This window comes from Grus americana, chromosome 1 (assembly GCF_028858705.1).
Source record: "Grus americana isolate bGruAme1 chromosome 1, bGruAme1.mat, whole genome shotgun sequence".
Classification (NCBI taxonomy): Eukaryota; Metazoa; Chordata; class Aves; order Gruiformes; family Gruidae; genus Grus; species Grus americana.
Genome location: NC_072852.1, coordinates 74,208,788 through 74,225,894, shown reverse-complemented (window position 1 = coordinate 74,225,894; position 17,107 = coordinate 74,208,788). Strand labels below are relative to the sequence as shown.

The 17,107-nt window shown below is 40.9% G+C and overlaps 1 protein-coding gene across 9 annotated transcripts in view; it reads right to left on the bottom strand.

The window, feature by feature from the left end:
• SOX5 (SRY-box transcription factor 5) overlaps window positions 1-17,107 on the bottom strand; it is a 655,394-nt gene that overhangs the window by 457,345 nt on the left and 180,942 nt on the right. The window lies entirely within an intron of this gene.

Sequence of the window (17,107 nt, the reverse complement as noted above, 5' to 3'; positions counted from 1 at the left end):
CTAAGAACAAAATCAAATTAAGGAGTACAGAGTAAGTGGAGAAAAAACAAGCATTATTGAGCGTTCCAACACTGGGAGGCACTCAGATACTATAGTGCTGAAGGCCACGTTAGTAGATTGATTAAATGATTGATCCATCAGTAGGAGATTTATCCAATATGGGGAAGAAACAGAGCTTTAAGTCAAGACTACTAATCAGCTATCATTTATATTTTCTGCACACTATAAACATACAAAGGAGATGCTTTATAGAATTTGCAGTAATAATAATTTCCAATTATTTCCCACTCTTGAGATTAGTTCTAACATATTTTAAAGGTGTTTTGTAAAAGTATTTTGAAAAAAGCTTTCATAACAAAATCCCAAGACTTTCACATTCTTATTTAGATCATCTCCTTCTTTGAGTCTTACAGACTGATACCAAAAACTACAAAAACTAAACCCAGAGCCATTGGTACTAGGAGACACACACTATTTTTCTTGGATGAACGACTGAGATTTTCTGTGCACTTCATTGCTAGGCACATCGTGAGTTTTGTATATGACAGTGTGAAAGTAGCAGTTTCTTTTCAACGGTTTCATGCTCCCACAAACACAGACTAGTTTCTTTCAGACACCTACTTTCACTAATGCATTGCCATTCCTTATGTCATGTACACACTGCTTCTGTTCTAAAAACAAAAACCCTAATAAAAAGTAAAGCCCTGGTTTGAGCTAATCTTTCTTATCTTTTATTTACTTCTTATTTCCTTCTAAAATCACTGCAATTATCACATTGTACTTAAGTCCTTACTACTGGGATTTCAAATGACTTGAACATCATCTGGTTTTATTACAAGTAAAATTTATTCCATCTAGTCTCCCTTTCATTTCCATGTTTAGTTCACAAAATCCACCCATTTCTAATGGATATCTGCAACAAAGCTAGTTACTTTTTGAGACATCTCTGTCACATACACATGCATGCATTTTTTCACTTTTTAGTAGCTGGCCTACAGGCACAGAGAAGGCTACTACTAGTAACACAGGGAAATCTATTTAATCTCAAATTGTAGAGTTTTATGTTTAAATAAGTGAAACACGAGGTTCTATCTAGTTCCTGCTCCCACAGGTAGACTTTAATTAATAATTACAAGTTCAGTCCCTGTATTCCAACTTGCAATCAGACTATTTAAAGAAAAAGACAGGTTTAATTTTTAAGTAAGTTTATAAAAAAAATTACAAATGTCTTTTAATGGAGAATACTGATTTCCCTTCAGAGAACATGATGTCCTTGGCTAGATTATTTTCTCATAGGATTCACCCAGACTTTTCAAAACCATAAGGCAACTTTAACCAGAACAGGAGGGAACATTTCCTACAATGCTGTGGAGCAGTAAGCGGAAAGCTACACCTTCCCATACGGAAGATGAATTTGTGTTTCATATATGTGCGTTTATAACAGGGTTGTGTAGAACATAGCATGACACACAAAACACTGACTAACTTAACATTCTTCTATTAGTTTGTATATCACTGATGAGCAGATCACTGGGTCCTATTCCAAGGTCTAATGATGACAAGTGCCATTATTATTATTATATGTCAACCTATTCTTAAATACAGTTTCAGAGAGAAACAACATTTTTACAGCACTTCCCTGGGAGTCACATGCATTTTGATTCCCAACACTCGGCTGGCTGCAGCAGGATCAGAAAGAGATGATCCAAAACACAGAGGGAACTTCAGAAGGTTCCACCTGGATATTTATTTGAACATGTTTGCTCAACTTTACTAAGAGATTAGGCTCTTAACAGTATTATAACAAATTTATTATAGGTTACAGGTTAGTAAATAGGCCACTAGTGCATGTACCTACAATCAAAAATTAGAGCTGAGCATCTTGGGCATAACAGTATTGTACTTGAGAGTTATCAGCTGCTGCATAGAGGAAACTGAGCAGAAAATTTGTCTGTAAGTCACCATTTCCCTTTCTTCCATCTCCCAAAAATAAACAAATTAAAGACATTGTGAAAGGTTTACAGTAAGACCCATGCAAAACTTTCACCACAAAATGTAAAAATGCCTCATGCTTCATTACAAATCTGAAAAACAAGACAGTATCGGCAAACAACTTTCACACAATGATTAAGAGTGTTAAAAAAAAGAAAAGCTCTGAGATTGAGAATGTATTATGATTTTAAGAAGAAATTATTTGAAATAGAGTGTTTTCATATGGTGTGGCCAAAAGCCAAAGAAAATCATTACTTTCAGAAACTGAAAACCATCTTTATGGGCAGAACTCTTGCAAAGACTAAAAAAAAAAAAAGTAATTTACATACCCTGACATCCCCAAATTTATGTTTACTAGCAGTGTATCTTTATCTTCAGTTGCAAACAACTTCTTTCAACGGTTGAAAAAACTTTATAATTCAAGATGATTTCAGGGGGTTCTGGAAATCTTTCAGAATTAGGCTAGAATTTGTTATACATTAGAAAAGAAACGACACAAAGCAAACCACCTATATTAACCATCCACTAAAACAGCATCTGGCTTCCTGGCTCTATTTTTGTGAATTTACTCTGAAAGTAGTCTCATCACTTCAACAATACCCCTCTCAAAGAGTTCTGAGATTGTCGGTTTTATGTTTTTTGAGTCCTAGGTAGTGACCTCTCAAAGGCAGGGACTGTCTTCATCCAACTTGTCCATGAAGTGCCTGCTGCAGCGGTGTTTCTGGTTCCCACCTGCAGTTTTAGGGTACTGTTATCTGAGATGCTACAGTAGAACACGTTAACATCCCTCAAGCTTTCATCTTTTTCTTCAACATTGACAATACACATTTAAGGAAAGAAAGTACAAAGCTAGACACTTAGAATCATGGAACCATTTAGGTTGGAAAAGTCCCTTAAGGTTAATGGTTGGACTCAATGATCTAACACTACCAAGTCCACCACTAAACCATGTACCTAAGCACCCTGTCTATAAGTCTTTTAAACAGCTCCAGGGATGGTGACTCAACCACTTCCCTGGACAGCCTGTTCCTTTCAGTGAAAAAACTTGAACTTGAACCTACAAAACACTGCGAGAGCAGCTTGAGAGGAATAAATTGCTCTGTTCATCTCAGTGAGGTGTTAACACTGATAATCCAAGAACGACAATGACATGGTTGAAGTTTAAACTATTTCAAGGCTTCTATATGAAAAAAAAGAACAGGTTGTACAAAGTACTACATGACTTCCCACTCTGATGTTGTGGGCATGTGGCATTTGAGAGAGAACCTGCTTAGCCTCCTCCCATCTAGCAAGGAACCAGCCTCACAGAGCCTAACACAGTACAACAATGACCTAAACAAGAGAGATGAATTTAAGTGGCTCAACAGAGTTCAGAAATCCCACTTAAGCAACTGCATGAGTGGAGCTGAATTTGTAGGCAACCTCAGAAGGGTATTTACACCCTTTTCCCACCCTCCTCTGCTCTCACTGCAATACTTGTACAGAAAATTTCTTAAATCAGATATGGCAGAACCACTAATAATCCATTTGCACTCTGGGTGAGCTTGGCTAATGAATTCAAATGAGAGCAGAAGCAAGCCACAGACTGCCAGATTTTTAATATCCTCATATTTTCTAGTAATAGTGTAATTGTAATTAATGTTTACTTTGTCGTGTATTTTATCGTCGAGTCTTTAAAGTCCTCTGGGATCCCTTTGGGATATACAGTACTATATAAATGTAAGTTGTTATTATCAAATAACAATCACCGGCCATTTAAATTACACAATAGCTACCTGATTATACTTAACCAAGTTAAAGCTCTAATAAAAAATGATTATATATAATATAAATTAAAGATATTTTTCCCCTGTTCAAAGAACCCAAAGTTCTTTGCATTGAGTATGCAAGTGCCCTGCAACACCTGGAGCTTGATCCTGCAGTAATGAAATCAGTTAGGACTTCTGCTGTTGCTTTCAACGGAGAAGTGATAAGATGCTCAGCAAAAGGTTAAATATCTTGACAATTCTACCCTTATGAAGCAGCAAAATTAAGATTTGTTTCCCAAAAGCATTTCATAGATTATTCATCCTTACCTCTAGTATTGATCCTGAAGCATCTGTAACAGTCATTTTGGCTCTATCACCAGTTGTATATACACGCTGTATGTCTGAGAAATTATTTCAACAGAGCATAGAGATCCCCGAGCTTACACTAAACCAGTTAACTTGGTGTTGGTGCTGTCAGTTGGGCTCAGTGTGGAACATGAAGAAGGCAAGTTCCTCTCTGTAGTCAGAAGTCCCAACCTCCTCCTCTTCTATGATATATCCACAGGGACACAGAGTCCAAAATATTTACCCTCAGTCTTGCACATGAAATATTCCTTGCAACCATGAGAGATATTTTAGGATGCAGTAGACTCCGGAAGTGCTGTTGTCAGGCATACTTCAAAAGCTCAAAATCATGCAATCAGCAATAAGGTACAGTGACATTTTATACACAGACTCTTGTAGGAGATTATTTACTTGTCTTTAAACTGTTAAAAATCACATCTTCAAGCTTTGAATCGGCTGGAGAAAGAACTAATTTAGCTGGAAGCCTAACATATAAAAACATGACTCCAGGACTTAAGGTTAGAGAAAACCTTGCTTTTGCTCTCTCCTAATAAATACCATGAGACTGGGGGGTGGGGGGTGGGTGGAAACACGTCTTTTCTAGCTGACCTCTGCCAAGTCATTTCCCTTGCTTCAGGTTTCTCATCTGTGGAATGGGGGTAATGACATTAACCTCGTTACTGATGAATAGCGCTGTAGATGGGTCTACATTATATTTCAGTGATAATAGATCATCTTGTGGACCTTTTAGTATCAATAAAAAAAAAATTCATTCCAGAGTCAATGACCTGTTGGCAAGCGATGACTAACCCAACTTAAATTCAACTGCACGGGTTAAGAACACAGCCCAGGATCCCTCCAGCAGAGATGGACAGACTGCCCCACAGGTCATAAAAGCCTAATGGGGGCTGAAACGTTTTTGCTGAAAAGCATCTCTCTGTGCTGACTACAAAGACAGGCTCAGAAGACAATGTTCAAAACCTAGTGACCTCAGATAAGTGCCTAATGTTAGTTAGGATGAACCTGGAGCCACAACCTTGATTTTAATCAGTTCTGGATTCTTCTGAAATTTTCGGGGTGGGGGGGGGGGGGGGGAGAAAAAAAAGTTTTAATCTGAACTTCCCTCCTTTTCTTGCTTCTTCCCCAAAATTTTTTTTAAAATTAAGAAGTTACGGTGGGTTGATTTTTATATGAAAAATCTACTAAAAACATTACTTTCAGAAAATAACTTCAACATTTCCCCACCAGAAGTATGTTTTGTTTCAAATATGATACTTCAAAACAAACATGTTCAGTTTTCATGTAAAAATTGTTCACTTTCATTTTAAATGAAAATAACTGAATTGAGAAAAGACTGCATATCTTTGAGAACTGGACATCAGCTCTCTAAGATGTGGGCTAAGATCACACTAGGTGAAGATCCCTCTCTCCAGCAATGCAAATGACAACAACGATACGCCACAGACCTTTCACATACACTTAAGGACTTCAGTGGCGCTCAGCCAACTTCCACCAGCTGAGAATCTGGGACAGAAGCCCCAGCTGAAATCAGGGCTTCCTTGTAGGAATGTCTCTATACAAACAAAACAAGAGACAGCCTTCACAATACAGTTTGTAATTTAAAAAGCGTAACCAAAAGATGAGAAGTAGAGATTATTATTAAGGGAGTAGAAGCACCTGTTGCAAAGTGACAAAGAAATCTGGGAAAAAGCAAGACAATGATTTCTTGAGTTCTAAGCTCCCAACTAATGCTTCCTTTCTTAAGGCCATTTCTTGCAGTCAGCTTGGAAGTAAAAATTTAATAAATTAATAATAACGAGTAGTGTTTAAGTACAGCAGTCATGCATCAAAACTCCACATATGTTAGCTAATTTTGATTTTAAAGTGTTACCCACTGATCCCTTCTGCTTGCTGGAGCATGCTGGCAGTAGGGTTCTTCAGCTGCAGAAGGTGGTGGATGATCATACCAATGCGCATGCACAGCTTTTCCCTGAAGCACAAGTCCTCCATCAGCACTGAGACTGCCTGAGCCGCCAGTAAGTGCTGCCTTTTGTTTGACACATGTCGCTCCATAACGTGTGAGCAGAAGAGCATGGGGTGCTATCCATCAGTCAAGCCACAATACATCCTGACACACCAGTTAGTCGAAAGGAATTGGAAGGCTAAGTCAGGGGTGATATATTGAGGTGGGAAAAGGATCTGGGAGGTGTGGGGAGGAAAGGAGATAAGGGCGGGGGTGGTATGAGATCCATATTGTTTTTTCACTGGAAGGACACAGCATGTCATAACGAATTACCGTTAATTTGCACCAGCAGTACAGTTAGATTGAGACCGGCAAGCGACGATGACAAACAGCACTTGGAAGATCACATAATGAGGGGGCAAGGCTGCTTCACTGGAGCCGCTTCACTCAATTAGTGGACAAGGCTTTTAATGCTGCTATGCACAACCAAAGCAATTTTGATTACTTAGAGCTAAGTCTCCATTTAGAATGAGTCAGAAGCTGAAACAGGTTTTTTTTTTTTCTTTTAATATAATTTATCTACAGAGTATTTGAATGGTAATAAGCTATCTGAAAGCTAGACACATTAGCCTCTGTTTGTGTCTAAGTAATACTGAAATATACTTTTAAAAATAAGTTCAAACAGTATCAATTCTAGCAAATAAAAACGATAAAAAGACAGCAGGCAACCAATACTATGCCAAAAGTGAGGGTCAAATTTTGCTCTTATTAGCTGTGATTTAACTCTGAAACTTTGGAAGGGGATTTCAGTAGAACAGCAAGCGCTTCATGACAGTACACTTAGAGCAGCAGTGCTCTTTGCTTATGTCCTCTTGTGCTAGGTTTACAATTAGTGATTTGATTGATTCTGTTAGCCAAAGACCAAGCCTGCATTAGCTCCCGAGTAGTATATAAAATTTTTTTGTTTACTTGTTTAATGGGGGTTTTGGATGGTTCACATTTAGGAAGTATGATTTGATCCCAAGAAACTCACAAAACCTAAGCAAAGTCTGTTAATGTTCAACTAAATGTTTCTGAGTTATTTCTGCTAGCTTAGGTCCAAACCTTAGTTTCCACTGTTGAAAGTGGAGTTGTACCAGTAACTGTGGCTTAAAGATAGTTCTGCTGGGCAAAAGAAGGTGCTGCCAGCAGTTTCAAAGTAGATCCTGTGAACAAGATGCTGCTGCCAGACCACTGTGTCTTAGGGATTAAAGTATTTGCCAATATCAGGAGGACCTGAATTTAAATTAAACATGATCTGGAACAAGGATCTGTGTGCACACCATATCCTAATATCTGCCCTAACCAGTGGTACATCAAGATCTACTTACCAGTCTTTCTAGTTGAAGCTCTGCATGAGCACTTAAATATTCCTTGGCATAGGGAGCAGACTCCGGTTACCTGTTTTCACAGGGATCAGCCTGCTCACAAACCTACAGAATTATTCTATTTTTCCCTCCGTGAACATGTAGGTGTAAGTGTAGGTATATATAGACGAGTGGAATGTGAGATGAGGAAAAACTATATTCAAGACCTTTGTTCAATTTAGGAAGAAGGAGGCTAAGAACATGGATCTCCTATGTGCTTGTGAGCAGTCCTCATCACTAGGCTGTATAGTTACTGAGTCTTCTTGGAAATCCCAAGAAATCAAAACATTTTGTTTCATATGTACTGAAATGAATCATTTTGATGTTCAGAATTTTATTTTCGTCTCTATTTTGGCTGAAGTTACTTATCAGATTTGACCCAAATTTCTGAAGAACTTCAGCTGCTTAGAAACTGAATTTTTTGATGCATAAATTTGTTTCTGTGGAAAAAAAACTCTACCCAAAAATGTGACATTTCAGTACCTCATCAGGATTTCTTACAAGTGGGTGGAGGAGATTGGGGGGGGTGAGGTGCAGTTGAGAGAAAGGGATTCCTTATCAAAGAATCAAGATTGTTTATCACCCAGACTTCTCCCTATGTCTGATCTGGCACAAAGCTGGATTTTTCCGCTGGCCTCTAAAGTACCAGGTACTGCCCAGTTACTGTGGCAGGGTACTCAAACCAACAGACCAAATGTCTGATGCATTAAGGACACAGAGTGGATATAGGCTTTGCCTAAAGCACAGAACCAGCAACATTTTAAACTGCTTCATTTCTCAACTCCAGTACAGCTATGTATGTATAATTTATTTAAGATTTGACTCAGCAGGGTTGCTGCATGCAATCAGCATATTGTTTTTGTGAAGGTTCCCCCCTATTGCCCCTTCGATTTTAACTGTCAGTATACTGGCCTTTTGAATTTTTGTTTTCATAATACCATAAGCTATTTGAACATACGTTATTATATACTAATCATTGCTTGTCCAATTTTATTTTTCTCGAGTCTTACAGGCAACAGCAGAGAACAAGAATTGCAATTTAGTTAGAACTTCAAAGCAATGTTTCGTTATCATCCAAACTGGGGCTCTTTTATGCCTCTCTCACTACTTGGTTTAAAAAGTGAAAGGAAACTAGTTGCTTAAATTTGTTCTTTCAAATTTCCACCCACTTGCTCTTGCTCTCAAAGGAGGGGCTTTATGATAATAGATAGGCTGATCTTCAGATCAATCACAGATAAAGATATATTTACTGCCTTCAGATAGTCATAGTATTGCTTACATTCACATGAATTAAAGATTGCCTAAATCCTGTCCTCTGAACATTTCCAAACTTTAAAAAGATAGAGATCTATATTTGAATTTCATATCCATCTCATATCTCTATACCGGGTTGAACAAAAATACCCAATTCAATCACAGCTGAACTCTATAAAAACTGGATCTTTCAAGATTTGATGTCATCCTGTGGGCTTGTGTACATAACAAACTGGCCCTGAAAAAAATGAACACAGAACAGCTCCACTTTACACTCATTCTTATTTCCTTTTCAGGAGTGCCTTTGTATGGTTCAGCTTTGCTTTTGAAGTGGATTAAGCTAGACTCCATATGGCATTTTTAGTGGTGAAGCAAAGTGCCCACAACAGGAACTAGTGCAGAACAGTATTATGCTTCAATACCTAGCCAAGTTTGTTCAATAATGACCTAATACAGGGTAAGTCTGAATAATATGCTCGGGTATAACATGATGCTGGCTGCTAGATGAAAAAATTGTAGTTAAAACTTTGATGGTTTACATTGTGCAGAAGGTCATGTTACCGTAAATATTCAGAATAGTTCCTTTATAAATTAAAATCCACAGGTTGGCCACACTGGGTATTTCTAAAGTTAAATCCCAGATTTGAAAATCCCTATGCAGCAGGAATTGGCCTGATGGATTTCCATTTTTCGTATAACAGCCCTCCAACCATCACTAGTGGTCCTGGTTACTCTTTCTCCCTCATCCTCTCATCCCTTCCCCCTTTCTTTTTGAGCAAACAGTCCAGCCTGGACACAAGACAACTTTTGTTAAAATCCATTTAGTGCCATGAAAAGTAAAATAAGCTCCTCCAAACAATTTTTTTAAAAAGCACATCAACAATATCTTTGACATTTAACAAAGAAACTACCCAAAAAAAGCAAAAGCTATTTTGAACTTTCACACAATAGGAAAAGTTCATCTGGGTGGAGCAATTGGTAATGGAGCAGAGAACAAGAAACTGAAAAGGTTAAAGTTTTTCTGCGTGAAAACGGTAACTCAAATACACACTCAGGGGGACAGTTATACATATGTTTTTGAACTAAAACTCTAACCTGGCATGATTAATTTTGGCCTTAGTTTTGTCAAAATATTGGAGTCCATATGGCACAAAGCAAATAATTTTACATTTTTATTTTAAACCTCTATGTGTTTTTCTTGTCTATTCCCTTCTCTTCCACCACACACACTGGCAGCCGCTACCAATATGCCAAATGCCAAATCAACCCTGCAAGCTGGCTGGCACAAGCACTCTACAATACTGGCACATGCTTCCTTTTGCAGGGGGATTCTCTCTGAAACCCTGTGGCACATCCAAGCATGCCTGCTTAGCAGCTGAGGACCCTGTCTATCCCAGTCACGTCAGCAACAGGGTGCCTTGATTGTGAATGCACTGCCCATTTCGTTATGCTTAAATCAAGTAAAACGATGACACTTCACATCAGCGCATTGATTCCCTCTCCTGCCCCAAAGAATCGGTCAGTGCCTTGTAGTATCTTTGTATCCAGTAATGGAGAAATATTGCTGCTGTGGAAAGAGAGGATGCAAATCGCTGCAACATGAGTAAGAACAAAACAAAAGACATCACTCAGGTGAGCTGAGCAAACTCCTGCACCTACAGTTGGCTCCACAGAACACAGATGCCGAAGTGGAACAAAAGGACATCACTCCTTCACCTCTTGTCCATAAAACCTTCAGTGAGCTGGAGAGAAATCAGGAACATGGAAAGCCTTGCTGACCCTGTCAGGATTCAAACTGGTATTTGAGGCTCAAATTCTAAATAATTTCCTTTGTTGTCCTTCTGTTTTGTTGTTGTGGGGTTTTTTTTTCCCTATGCATGTCACTAACCCATGGTGCAATTTTTGAATATTTTAGTTAGATATTCAGAGTATAAGACAGCAGGCTTCTTAAATAAGCAGACAAGTAATACTCTTTTTAGACAAAGACCCAGAATGAGCATTGGAAAGTCAAGCAAGCTGTACCAAACCAAAGGTGCATATCCCTTTTCTACTCTTGTACATTAAGTTCATGGCCAGGGGTGAATCCTGCCTCCCAGTGTGATATGCATCCTCTGCAGCTACAGAAACTGCATTCAGGATCTTCAAGACAACCTTGAGCGCAAGATCAAAATAATACCCCTTTTTCACTCATAGCAGAAAATGGTGAATCCCTTTTCTGTGACAGCCTCTTTCAAGGGAGTTTTGGAGCATTTCTGAGAAAGAGCCATTTCTTGGGCTGCATTGCGTTGCAATGTACAGGCTAGAGGAGACTCTGGGAGGATGCTGTGCGGCCACAGTCATTCAGAGGTTCTCACAGCAGCCCAACACCCGTGAACAGAGAACGAGCCCACACACTGCTCTTCCCCGAGACACTGCGAGGAGCCCAGAGGGCCAGGTGAGCGTACCAGCAGTAGCCCGTCATGCTGAGGAGACAGCCTGCAAAGTTTGACACTACCTGGAGCTCCCAAGGTGCTGGCGGCTCCCTGCCAGGGTACACCACCTTGCCACGGCCCAGCTGAGAGCTGACCGAGGAACAGGTAAGCAACAACTAATGATTTGATTACTCCCTGCCACAGCATAATGGTCAATTGAGACTGCTCTAGCACAACAAAGCTAAAAACTTTCCTCTGTTAATTGCCTCATGGAGAGAGGGGGAAACTTCAGTCTCTGGTAGCCGCACAATACATCCACAAGACACCGGGCTGTCTGCCTCTTCCCACATTACAAGTTTCTGTTGGAGCAGCAACTCCACCTAACAAATGTAACTTTAACAACAGTAAAACAACCTAATAGCTTAGCATGCCAGGGGGCTAATGTGGTGGGCCATTTAACGCTGCACTAAATAGCCCTGGTTTGATTCTCATTGCCAAGTGCTGAACTGAGAATTGCAACTGCAGGAGCAGTTCCTAATTCATTAGTTAAAGGGGGTCATTGCTCATAGGGTGGGGAAGAGGGAGGGGAAGAGGAAAGAAGGGGGGGGGAATATCAGACAACTCTAAACATTCAAAAGTCGACAGAAGGTTGCACTCCTGAGAGATGCAGTATTTAGCTGAAAGCCTGACAAAGCTCTGCAGCTGGGAGGCCTGTGGTGGTTTTACTCGACACTAAAAAAGTTGCCATAAGACACTTGTAACCTGTATAATAGGCTTGGTGGGAACAGGGAAGCTGAGAATGAAAGGAAGGTGAAAACATCTTGCTAATAACACTGCGGTTTCATTTCAACTGGCCCTCAAAACCGTACACCATGCAGGCTGCCAGCACAGCAAAGCAGCAGCAAAACAAATCAACTGCCTTTCCGTCTACCCTTCCTAAAAACCTGAACCCCCAAAAGAGACCTGATTGCAAAGGAGATCAATTAAAACCTTAAAATGATACAACGAAACAAGCCCAAATTTACAGGGCACCTCTGCAAAGGAAGAGCTTTATTCCTGAACGTTAGAACCCTAAAACAACCATTTTCTCTAATTTCTGCCATCACTCAGATTGGCCTTGAATTACCTCCTGATAGGCCTCCCATGTGCTTGCAGATGAGAGAGTGTAATGGGGATCTGTTAATTAACTAGAAGCAAAGTTGCACGGTGGGGATCAAACACTGGATGCGTCCTAAAACTCCCACAGAGAAGATGAAATGCAGCGCAAACTTTAAAGACTTCCCGTCATTAGCCAAGACCTTGGCTGCTCCTGGCCCAGACCCCTCCTGTTTCGGAGAACAATGAGGACAATGATGGCAGAAATGAAATAGTGCAGCAAGGAACAAAGGAATTAGCTATTTACCCACAGAGAGAGAAAGGAAAAGGGAGGCGGGGGAAAGGGGGAGGGGAACTTGCTTTTTTTCTAGGGTTTCTGTCTACTTTTAATTAATTTACGGCTGCCAGGGACTTGCACACAGAGCACGCCCAGGAGCATTGTGTTAGAGCATGGTGTTAATACATGTAACATCTACTGTTTACTCCCAGGCAGGAAGGAGAAGGAGCTGGGGCAGAGGGGCAGTAGGGAAGGAGGAGAGGAGATCTTCCCTCTTCCCAGCTGCTTGAAAGAGATGGGCAGAGAGGAGCAAAAGTTTACGCTGGTCTCTAACATGAACCTGCTTCCACACGGGCTACTATTATTCTTTAAAAGAGCTTCAGGTAGGGTAGATCACTGTGGGCAAGACTTGCACTGGGTACTGAAATGAAGAAGGACGGCACTAGGACAGGGACACCCAGGTGAGGTGACAGCCAGCGCTACACCAACAGCTCAACAAACAACAAAGGGCCAGGTTTAACAAGGCTCCTTCAGTGCCCTCAGATCAAGGGAGGAGATCTCAGGGTGGAGACCCGCAGCCAACACAGCGCTCTGTGGAGACACCCAGCCGCAATTCGCTGTGTTTCCAAAGCACTCGTTCTGCGCTAATAGGGCTGGCCTCGCAGCAAGGCTAACTGGGCCAGGCAGAGCACTGCATGGCAACAACGGCACTAGTAGCTCGCTTCTTCAGCGGTTCCATAGATAAACGCTGCCCTCAACTTCACTGAGCTGAAAATCCAGCTATGACTAAACTGTGCCAACCCCTCAGACACAAGGGCATGGCACCAGACTGGGACCTTACTGGAAAGGCAACTGGATGCAAGAGAGGATACCCTAAAACACCTAAGCTGGCACTGTAAGCCTATGTTTGAGAGACTGACTTGAGCACCAAATGATAATTTGCTTCATTTTACCTTTCATCCAAAAAAAGCTTTGTCAGATAGTTATTTTCATGCCGCCTAAACCCCAGGATGCAAAGCAGCATATTGCATTTTCATTGCAAGCCTAGAGGAAAAGGCAGAGAGAAGTCACACCATTTGAGAAGAGCTCTGCATTAAGACTTCACAGCTCCACCTACAAAATCACCACACCGCAGAGAGCACAGCGATGGGTGCAGCATGAGGAGCTGAAGGGAACAGAGTAATTCTCCTGGTGGGCACTCTGCGTGTTTGCTTGGGCTTTTGTCTCCCTTGGAAAAGGAACAGAATAAACAGAGGCTCTGCTGAAAAATACAAGTCTGCAGCTGATCAGCCTAAGACAGTGACCTTAGGCAGCAACAGTTTCAGTCCGTATTTTGCACATCACTGCTTTTGATAGGGAGTGGGAACAGGAACAGAGGCTAAGAAGTCTTAAGGCTGGACAGGAGCCCCAGGTGAGGATGAAGTATTTACAGTATTTTCTAGTTGCTCAGAAGAATGGTGGCGGGGGCGTCAGTCTTTTCCAAAGGTAAGATCAAACGATACCATTTATACGTTTTAAAACTAAGAGGCATAAACATTCAGTTTCTAGGCTACCTGTTCAGAAGAGTCAGCATGTGTTTCACAGATCAGCAAGAGACAAAACCTTCTAGGCTTACAGTTAACAAGACCAAAACAACAGTTAAAAAGCCCACTGCACATCAGGCATGCTTGGCTACACCGGAGAGAAGCACAGAAAACTTCCCTGACATTCGGTCCAGGGCACCAAGCTTGACTCACCACAGGATGATGGTCAGGGATAGTGAGGAAACATCCTTTGATACCATTACTAGTGTCTCAGCACTGTCCTACATTAGCTAACTCCAGAGATGGGAAAATAGACATACGGTGAACAGAAGGTTGGAGGACTTGATATCCAGTTTGGATGCATAACAAAGCCAGCTACACTTTCAAAGATGAAAGTGATGTCGCCTTTTCCAGAAACATCTGATTCCAGTACCTGATAGTTGAGTTTTCATGTAACTGACACCATTCTCTAGTGTTGCCTACGTATCGCTCAATCCTAACTAAATTCAACTAAAATACTAGGAGTACATCTCTTTGCTCTTCCACTCTCCTCTCTTCCAGCAGCTCTTGCTTCTTCTCCCAGGAATGCTTCTCACTATTTGCAAAGCACTGCTGTCATGACTTCTGTGATTACATTGTCCTCTACCAATGAGGCCCAGATACCCACCTGGCACCCCAGGGATGACTGTATTATTTGTGTGTCAGGCCTCGATGCGTCCCACATCACTGCAGCACTCCAGTGGCGCATTGCCACCTAGCGCACCCATCCTCACTGCTCTCCTTTTAAGTAATGCTGCTATTTACATTTAGCAGTTAGAACACACACGATCCGCCTTGCCTTTGGTCAGCTGGAAAAGCTTGTGGCAAAGCTGGGAACCAAGCCTCAGCTCCAGTTTAGTCTTACTGGAGCATCTGTATTCCTCTTCACAAACAGAGTTCCCGTGCCTATATTTTAGCAACTCGTGTTTCCCTTTTTTAAAGCCACTGGACTTGTCCATGCAGGTGACTGTAACATTTGCGTGCATGCAGGCACCATTTTCTCCATTCTCATTGCACTGCTGAATCTCCGGTGATGCTCAGAGACCACAAAAACCAAGCAATCACAGGGATTGAACGAGCTGGCGCAGCAGCAAGGAGGTCGCTTTGGGTCAGAGCTGAAGCACATTAAGAACGCAGTTAGCGGTAAACCTGCTTACAACTGTTGTGTTTTTGGGGAAAACAGACATCATTGATTTCAAGAGCAAGCACCACCACCCCTGCTGCCCGACTTAGAACCTAATCTCGCTCATCTTGTTTATCCAGGCAGATCTGTGTGGACCTTTACTTTTGAAATGGAAGAAATATCTTCAAATTTTATAAAGAGAAAGAGAATAAAGGGAGCTCAGTTTACAAAATTTGTTCAAAACTCAAACAGAACACACAAGATTGTAGCTCCAGAGGGAAAACTGCTTTAACATGGAGGAAATATATGAGATTGAGCCTTACAAAAAGGTCTGAAGTGCAACGTAGCAGAGCCCAGGTTTCAAATTCTTTGCTTTTATGCACCTCTGACAGCAAAATGACTGCGTTAGAATAAGTGATTTTTAAAAATCTGTTTTATTAATTCATTTGGCTTATATCACTGAGAGGAAATCATCCCATCACAAAATCTGCCAAAAGGTTCAGTTATTATTAGCCTCTAAGATGCAAGCTAATTGCTTTCTGTGTTTTTCACCAAAACCAGCTGAGATCCCGAGGTTCACAAAAAGGATACGGCACATGCTCAGAAATTTGCCTGTCCTGAAGATTTTTAATTACATATGTGACATTAGTGTTCCCCAGTGTAAAATTGGCGTTGTTAGGCTTGCATCTTAGAGAGACTTCAGCGAGCCTGTAACTCTGTACACATCGATAGCCTTGCTGAAGTTAGACGGACTATTCAGATGCATAAACTAACTTGTGAACTTTGCAAAATCAGAGCCGCACACTGTATCACAGTGAACACTACAGAACTTGTCACAACTGCCTAAAATTAAATTAATTTTTACAGAAATACATTTAACAGAAATTTTATGGGGAAATCATTGACACTCTTATCTTCTCTATAAGATAATCCAAACAGATATCTAAAGACTGTAGTACAGCACAACCCATCCAGGTTTACATATCTCCTCCTTCCTTGAAGTTAATTCAAGCCCACAAGTACTCCAAAAAAAAAAGTGGAGTGACTTGACTTCCAGACCCCAGTACCTCTCTACTGCCATCATGATTTCTTGAGACAACAGCATCCCGATACAGCACATTTTAAAACAGGCACTCTCTGCTCCAGTTTATTCTGGAAGCAGGAGCAGGGAGAACACTCAACATTACGTCAAGGGCTGAAGTTCAGCAACTTGAGCGTGCTCAGAGTACGGTCAAAGAGGCACCAAAGCAAGTTCAATCGAGAGGCACAGCTCTAGCTGACAGTTACTTTTTTCCTCAAGCAGAACAAGTATAAATGGATTAATGCTGATCAATTCCCTTTACTCTGATAGTTTGCCTCTTACAAATACTTGTTGATAAAGAGTTGAAATTAGTTATATAATCATGTAATGCCTAGTAATACAAGACAGAAGAGAAAACTGATACAACCAACTTTTCCAGGGAAAAGCCCAGCACTCCTATTTTTATTGGCATGCACTTCAGCCAGATGACATCCTCTATGAAGCTTAGGACTCTGCCTTGTTCCTCAGTGTATGGACCTGCACAGCCAGGCTATGTGTTTGCTTGAGCAACGTACAGAGAAATGAGCAGCATGCAAAAGAGTAATTGGAAGCAACTGCACTTTATAAAATTGACAGTATAGAGATCTCTTTTCATCTGTAACAGGCCAAATGACTGAAATGCAAGTCTTACCAATGCTGCTGTTTCCAAGTTATTTCTTACTCAATTATTTCACTCAAACCCACGGAGCATGTTTTGCTGGCTGGCTCAGAAGACAGCCCCTCCTTCCACTTTACACCTTGAGCCAAAGTCATGCTATAAAGGTACTAATATCAGGACGGTGTGCTGCATTTTCCCGTAGCATAGACGGATAAGCCTGAGCTTTCATCTTAGTTTTTACATGACCTATAT